The following is a 9,114-nucleotide window of genomic DNA, read 5'->3' on the forward strand; positions in this document are numbered from 1 at the left end:
TTTAATAGTAAAAGTACAAATTTTCTCTAAGTACATATTTTCTTTTGAATCTTATGTGGCAAAAATTGCCATTCTAATGTGCTGTTTTTTTGCTATATGATGGTAGAAGGAAAATGTTCTAAAGAAAAAATAATTGATTGAATAGGTTGATGTGTATTAATTCGATTTAAACAAGTAGTATGCATAATTTTTTCAATAAGTAATAAGTCTGTTTTGCCATTTCTGTTAACTGTCTAAGACTTTTAAATTAAGATTTTTTTGAAGTATCTTAAATAAATTAGTTAGTGCATAAATAGGAATTCCTAGAGAGTGTCTTAACCAATTAATATCACCTAATGATTTTTAAAAGTCATTTAAGGTGTTTGAAGAGTCAATTTGTAAATTGACTTTTTGAGCAACAGTTCTTTGATTCTCAATTATATTCCCTAAATATGTAAAAGGACAAGATATTTGAATTTTTTCTTGAGCAATAATTAAACCATACTGATTCTAGGTTTCAGAAGCATTTTTAAGGATGACTGAAAGTTCATCATTATTTTCACAAGCTATTAGTATGTCATTTGTATAATGGATTATTAAAGATTGAGGATATTTATGATAAATTTTTTCTAAAGGTTTATTTACATAATTTTGACATAATGTCGGGCTATTCAACATTCTTTGCAGAAGAAATATAATCTTAGTAAGAATAGTTAGTTCTGTTCTTTGTTATAGACACAATAGCTAACATTGCTAGAAATAGAATTAAGGATGTTTTTGAAGTCTTAGTCTTAATTAAAATATATTTTTGCCTCCTGAGTAAGTTTCTTTAGTTGCCCATAAGTAGGCAGCTTAGCTTTTTGTGTTGTAGTTCCTTCATTTTTATTTCTCTAATAACCTTTGGCTCTAGGCTTAGTCTCTTTATTTCTATTTCTGATGGCTCAAAGGTGTCAAATCTCCCTTTTTTTCTATTTCTGACTCATGCCAAGACTTCAATTTTCTGGAAGGTATTTACTGATCTCCCATATTTGTGGTGATAAGAGCAGACCCTCATTCCTATATTTTGCCTAAATAGCTTTTGTAAATAAGGAAACTGTCCTTGTCTAAAAAGTTTATCTTGTGTAATATTAACAAAAGGGTTAATGTTAGCATTTCAGTTAGCTTGAATACGAGCTTGATTCTCCTACTAAATCATAAATTGTAACTATTTCACTTTTGAAAGAATAGTCTGAGCTAATATTTCTAAAATTTTTTAGATAAAACACTCAAAGTCCATGAAAAAAGATAGCAGTTTCTGCATACAAGGACAGTTATTTCTGTACAGGGAGCAAGCCATATTAAACTCTTTAAGAGCTCTAACAGGGATTTGGTCATATTGAGTATAAAAAAACTCCTTGTGAGAAAGATTAGACTGTAATTTAAAGAGTCGCTCCTTTAATTATTTACAAGATAAATGCTTTTCTTCATCATAGGCTAAATGACCCTTGTTATTTTTCTATTACAAAAAAAATCTTAGAGCTTTGTTAGGGACTTTTCCCTAAGCCATGTAGCTTAGTGACCACTTCATAAGTGGGCTAAAAAGAAAACTAATGTTACTTAGTAATAACAGATGCATTAGCTTCTATATCTAAAAGTCTTTTTGTATTGTTAAGTGTATTGTAGGTCATTAGAGGAGCTAAATTCCCACTTTCATCAGGACCCCTTTAGCAGAATAGACCTCACAAGCAGCCAACTGCCTGAAGCAGCTTGACATAAATCCTTGAAATAAATTAATGTTACTTAATTCCTTTGTTTTAAAGATCTGAGCATATTTTTACACACAAACAAGACAATTTTTAGCACAGAAACAAAAGCATAACATATAACTTTGATTAATTTTAATACTTGAATTACTATTTGACTTCAAACTCTGAATACACCTTACAATGCATTAACCAAATTAACAAGTTCTAAAGATCCATATTCTATTCAATATAAATTTAAATGAAAGTTCCTTACAATTTCTAATTTCAAAACAGAAAATATATGGATAAAACAATTTTTTGAATATAAGAACTAGTATTTCCGACTTTTGCATGCAAGAATTTAATTCAGGCCTTAAAAATCACATTTTAGACAACATCAAACAAACGTTAAACAGAAACTAGACTCAGACAAATCAGACGACTGAGAGAAACCTGGTATTTCAAAGCACAATCAGACCAAAAAGATGCCTGCCTGATTTTAATCAGGGCATTTTTTGATAGAAGAACTGGCAATGGATGGGACTAAACAAAATCTCCTCAAGAAAATTTTCTTGGCAGCTTCTGGGATATTTTCTACAGTCAGATGCAACACATGTCCCCTGCCTCAGTTTCCAGGCAAAGAATAAGAAAGAAACAAAATGATAGCTCAGAGGATTGCAGTCAAAACACAAAGAAAATCAATATTTTATTATTAATGCAAAGACTGGAGAATTCTAAGGACTTCATGATTCTTCTATATGTCTTAATTCTAATTGAGTTTGTACCAATTGATGTAATGCTTCAAACTTCTCTCCTTTTAATAGTTATTGCTCAACCTATATTGGTTTTTTACCTAACCATAATTAATATTAGACATTATCTGATGAGCTGGAGGCCATGAGGATTCAGAATTAGACTGTAATGACTGCAAAGCTAAAGAAATAAAATTACAGAGACACCAAACAGAAAGAGAAATAGTGTTTCCTTTTGATATCATGCCGTAAAGCTCTCATTACTTGGTGCAAAGTTTTAAAACTTAAAGCAACCTTTCCTTGTGGCTAAAACCAGTAAAAATGCTTTATTATATTTTTCAATATTTTTAAAATTTATAGTTACACCAGTACCCTCTAATAATGTTTGCAGTAGCTTAATATAATTTGGGGACTTCATTAAGGAATTGGCATGAGAATTCCCCATCACTCTGCCTCCCATAAGACTTGCTTACCTACAGAGAAATCTTACATTCCCTTTGGTCTGATGGTCCTGAGATGGCAATCTCTGAACTCTTCGAGCCCCCATATAGTGGGATTGAGCCCCATGTTGGTCACCAGATGTTACAAATTTCTTCATGGTTCAGATTTGTGAGGCAAAAGACACACCAGATTCTATATACACTGGGCAGAGGACAGAAACTCTTTACGCAGAATCAGCCCTGAGAAATAGCACCACTGCATATTTATTGAGTTCCAAAAGCCACAGTTCAGCAGTTAAAACTAGAAAGTTACACAAGCCTTTTTTCCCATACATTCCATCCCACACCCTGCACGTCTACTGTTTCTTTTCATGAACAAGGACAAAGAAGAGTCAGAGTCCCAGAGCTTAGCAATCACAAAAGACATCTGGTTCTTGGAGGCATTCCTCCAAGAATTCTGCATACATGCTTTTAAGTAACCCTAGCCAGTGTCTCTCCATGGCCAACACACTTCAAGATCTCTTGTCTTCAATTAAACCTTGCTCTGCAGTTAACTGCTGTCTACATTGGTGCAGAGTCATATTCTTCAGAGAGCCATTCCAAACAAATAATGAATGAGAACTTCCCATGACTATGAAAAGAGTTAGACCATTGAATCCAAGAAACAAACAAAATGCCTAGTTAGCTCAACCTAAACAGATCTTCTCCAAGGCATGTTGTAATAAAACTGTCAAAAATCAATGACAAGGAAAGAATCTTCAAGGCAGCAAGGGAAAAGAACATAACATATAATGAAAGGCCCATTAGGTTATTATCATACATCTTGGCAGAAACATTATAAACCAGAAGTAGGATACTCAAACATTCAAAGTACTGAAAGAGAGGCATTACCGGCCAAGAATACTATAGCTATTAAGTTATCCTTTAAATAGGAAGGAGAAATAAAAACTTTTCTAGACATACAGGAGCTGAGGGAATTTACTACCAGAAAACCCCCACTGTAGGAAATACTCAAGGGAGTTACTAGATCATATACAAACAACAAAACAATACCAAACTACAAGTAAAAACTCTAACAAGTTTAAAATAAAAAAGAAGGATAATGTCTGACAATATCATAAAACGGGAGATGATAAAAAACTGAAGTGGCAGAGAAGTATTGAGTGTAGAAGTACTCATAAGACAAAGGATTCTTGTACATATAAAATTTTTTCTTTAACAACCTAATGGTAACCACCCATGAAAAAGATACTACTAAAACACATAGCTTAAAAAAAGAAGAAAGAGGGGAAAGAAGTATGGATTATCATTAAACAAAAACAATTGACAGAAACACAACAGAGATGAACTAAATCAGACACAGAATTACCAGAAAAGAAAACATAAAATGGCTATAAAAAGTCCTAAAGCATCAACAATTACTCTAAATGCAAATGGACTAAACTCATCAATAGAGAGGCAAAGAATAGCAGATTGGATCAGGAAAAAACCCAACCATGTGCAGCCTTCAAGAAAAACATCTAAGCTACAAGGACAAAAGTAAACTCAAAATGAAAGGTTGGAAAATAATTCTCCAAGCAAATTATACCCGAAAAAAAGAAGATATAGCCATACTAATATCTGACATTGATGAAATAAAAACAACAAAGGTAACCAGAGATAAAGATGAATATTTCATAATGATAAAGGGAACATTGTATCAAGACATAACACTTCTTAATGTATATGCACCAAATCGAGGAGCACCAAATTATATAAGATATCTATTACTTGACCTAAAAATGGAGACAGACAAAAACACAATCACACTTGGAGATATCAACACACCATAAATGGCTTTCGAAAAATCATCCAAACTGAAAATCAATAAAGAATTATAGGCCTTAAATGACACACTAGATCAAATGGACATAATAGACATTTACAGAACATTTCATTGCAGAACATCAGATTATAGATTTTTCTACCAATATGTATGGAATATTCTCAAAGATAGACCATATGTTGGGCCACAATATTAACCTCAACAAATACAAGGAAATTTATATTATACCAACCATATTCTTGGAGCATAAGCCTTTAAAATTAGAATTCAACTGCAAAAACTGCCATTTATGACAACTTGGATGGAACTTAAGAACATCATACGAAGTGAAATAAGTAAATCAGAAGAAGCTAAGAAGTATATGATTTCACACATAGTTGGGATATAAAAATGGGACTCAGGGATATAGATAAAATTGAAGTGGTTACCAGGGAGAGGGAGGGGTAAAGAATAACAAATAAAAGGTGATGGAAAGTGATATGACTTTGCATAACGGGCACAAAACATAATCAACCATTCAAATGCTATATAAATGTTTACCTGAAACTGATGTTAATTAATCAATGTCACCCCACAAAATTTAATTTCTAAATAAAAAATAAAAATAAATAAATAAGGCATTTGATAAAATTCAGCACCATTTTATGATAAAAATTCTCAGCATAGTAGGAATAAAGGGAACATACCTCAACATAATAAAGGCCATATATGACAAAACATACAGCCAACATCATTCTCAATGGGGAAGAACTACAAGTGTTCCCCTTAAGATTGGGAACAAGACAGGGATGTTTGTTTTCACCACTATTATCTAACATAGTACTAGGATTCCTGGACACAGCAATCAGACGTAAAGAAGAAATAAAAGGCAGGTTTACAGATGTTGTTATTGGGGGGACCTTGGTCAGGGGGTAGAGAGATGGAGCAAAAAGAAAAAAAGATAAAACTCACAGATATAGACAACAGTGTGATTTTTGCTGGGGGTGTACGTGAGGATTGGGTAAAAAAATATATGAAGGATAAAAAGTGATGGATGGAAATTTGACTTGGGATAGTGAATGAACAACATGGTAGACAGATGATACGTTGTAGAACTGTGTACCTGAAACCTGATAATTTTGTTAACTCGTGCCACCTAACATAATAAAAAAGAAAAAGTAAAAATAAAATAATTCTTGACCCCTTTTTTTCTTATTATAATACATAATGTGTTCTATGACACTGTGCCATAGGACAGGGATTTACAGTCAGCATGCATGGCAATCAATACTGACTTTTTTTGCAAATTTCTCAATGCAAATATTGAAAGACATAACAATTGTCCCAGTGTCTATTGGGCAACTGTAGTCTCTGCTTTTATCTGTGATTTTTAAGTTCACAGAAGGTCATGTCCTAAGTATCCATGTGACTGAAGCATCAAAATCTTTACATATAAAATTTCATCCTTGATAACCAGGTTACTCCTTGTTTCAGTATGGGACCATTCACAGTAACTCAGCTGTAAAATATAATGCACCTTCTTAGTCATTTAAGGGGTTATACTGAGGAGTGTTGTATCCTTTGTTGTCTCTCTAAGTTGATATTATTTAATTTCTTTACATGTAGAGAAAAATTATAAATATATAATTTAAAATAAATACATAAGAATTACATACATGTCTTCTGCTTGAAATTTTCATTTTTGCTTGGTTTTCTCTATAACTTCTTTTCTCCACGTCAATCTTTTCAGCAACTCCTTACAATAACAAATGGTAATAGTTTAGAATGGAATTTCTGTATTTTCTGTATACACACACACACACACACACACACACACACACATATATATATATATATATACACACACATATTATGTGGTAAGTATTTCTTGTGGTTTAAAAGTGGATCCTGGTATATTAGTACCCCCTAATCCATAGTTTTGCTTTCCATGGTTTCAGCTCCTAGTCATTAATCATGGTCCAAATATATTCAGTATAAAATATAAGAAATAAACAATCCAAAAGTTTTTTTAATTAATTTTAATGAGGTGACATTGATAAATCAGGATACATATGTTCAGAGAAAACATCTCTAGGTTATTTTGACATTTGATTATGCTGCATTCCCATCACCCAAAGTCAAATTTTCTTCAGTCACCTTCTATCTGGTTTTCTTTGTGCCCCTCTCCTACCCCATCCTCTCCTTCTCCTACCCTGCCCCATAAACCCCACACTTTTGTCCATGTCTCTCATTCTCATTTTTTGTCCCACCTATGTATGGAATTATATAGTTCTTAGCTTTTTCTGATTTACTTATTTCGCTCAGTATACTGTTATCAAGGTCCATCCACATTGTAAATAATTCAATGTCATCATTTCTTATGGCTGAGTAGTATTTCATAGTATATATGTAACAAAGCTTTTTATTTTTCTAAATGTTTGTCCATTAAGTATGATGTATATGTAACAAAGCTTTTTATTTTTCTAAATTTTTGCCCGTTGAGTATGATGTTGGCTGTGGGTTTGTCATAGATGGCCTTTATCATGTTGAGGTATGTTCCCTGTATTCCCACTTTGCTGAGAGTTTTGATCATGAATGGGTGCTGGATTTTATCAAATGCTTTTCAGCATTTATTAAAATTATCATGTGGTTTTTCTCCTTCCTTTTATTTATGTGATGAATCATATTGATTGATTTGCAAATATTGTACCATTCTTGCATCCCCGGAATAAATCCCACTTGATCATGCTGTATGATTTTTTTTGTATATTGCTGGATCTCGTTTGCTAATATTTTGTTGAGAATGTTAGCATCTAAATTCATCAAGAATATTGGCCTATAAATTTTTTTCTTTGTGTTGTCTTTGCCTGCTTTTGGAATCAGAATTGTGCTTGACTCATAAAAGCATCTTGGAAGTCTTTCTTCCTCTTGAATTTTTTAATAGCTTGGGAAGTATAGGATTTATTTCTTTTTTGAATATTTGGTAGAATCACTTTTGAAACCATCAGGCCCAGGACATTTTTTGTTAGGATTTTTTTATAACTGTTTTGATCTCATTGATGTAATCAATATGTTTAGGTTTTCTGATTCTTCCAGGTTGATTACTGAAAGATTGTTTGTTTTAAGGAATTTGTCCATTTCTTCTAGGTTGTCTAGTTTTTTCGCAAAGAGTTCTTCATAGTATTTTCTTAAAATATTTTGTATTTCTGTTGTGTCAGTTGTTATTTCTCCACTCTCATTTCTAATTTTATTTATTTGAGTCCTCTCTCTTTTTTCTTGGTGAGTCTAGTTAAAGTTTTATTGATCTTGTTTACCTTTTCAAAGAACTAGCTCCCAGTTTCATTGATTTTCTGTATTGTTTCTTTAGCGTCTATGTTATTTATTCCCACTCTGGTCTATATTATTTTTTCTTTCTACTACCTCTGGGCTTTACTTGCTGTTCTTATTTTAGTTCTTTCAGATTCATAGTTAAGTTCTTTATTTGAGCTTTTTCTAGCATCTTAGTGTATGCCTGTAGTGCTATGAACTTCCCTCTCAGTACTGCTTTTGCTGTGCCCCATTAATTTTAAGTTTTTGTATGCTCATTTTCATTCATTTCTAAGAATTATTTTATTTCTTCTTTGATTTTATTGTTAATCCATTCATTATTTAACAACCTGCCATTTAGTTTACATGTGTGTGAGAATTTTTGAGTTTTTCTGTTGTGGTTGATTTTTAGTTTCATGTCATTATGATCAGAGAAAATGTTTGTAAGGATTTCAATATTCTTAAATTTGTTGAGACCACTTTTGTGCCCTAACATGTGGTCTATTCTAGAGAATGTACCATGAGCACTTGAAAAGAATGTATATTCTGCTGCTTTAGGGTGAAAGGTTCTGAAAATATCTATTAAATCCAGTTGATCTAGTGTGTTCTTTAAGTCTGCTGTTTCTTTGTTAATTTTCTTTCTTCAGGAGCTATCTAGTGATGTTAGTGGGATGCTAACATCACTAGATAGCTCCTAATAGTAAGGGATTTCAATCTAGTTAGTATTGAAATCCCTTACTATTATACTAATGCTGTTGATCACACCCTTTAAATCCATCAAAGTCTACTTTATATATTTCGGTGCTCCTATATTAGGTGTGTAGATATTTATGATTGTTATGTTTTTCTGCTGGATTGCTTCCTTTATCACTATGTAGTGACTTTCTTTATCTCTTACTATAGTCTTTGTTTTAAAGGCCATTTTGTTTGATATAAGTATTGCTACCCCAGCTTTTTTTACACTTTCATTAGTATGAAATAATTTTTTCCATCCTTTTACCTTCAGTCTATGTGCATCCTTTGTTTGAAGGTTTGTCTCTTGTAGACAGCATATGTACCGGTCCTATTTTATTATCCATGCAGCTACCCTATGTCTTTTCATTGGAGCA

Source organism: Saccopteryx bilineata, chromosome 5 (assembly GCF_036850765.1).
Source record: "Saccopteryx bilineata isolate mSacBil1 chromosome 5, mSacBil1_pri_phased_curated, whole genome shotgun sequence".
NCBI classification, from domain to species: Eukaryota; Metazoa; Chordata; class Mammalia; order Chiroptera; family Emballonuridae; genus Saccopteryx; species Saccopteryx bilineata.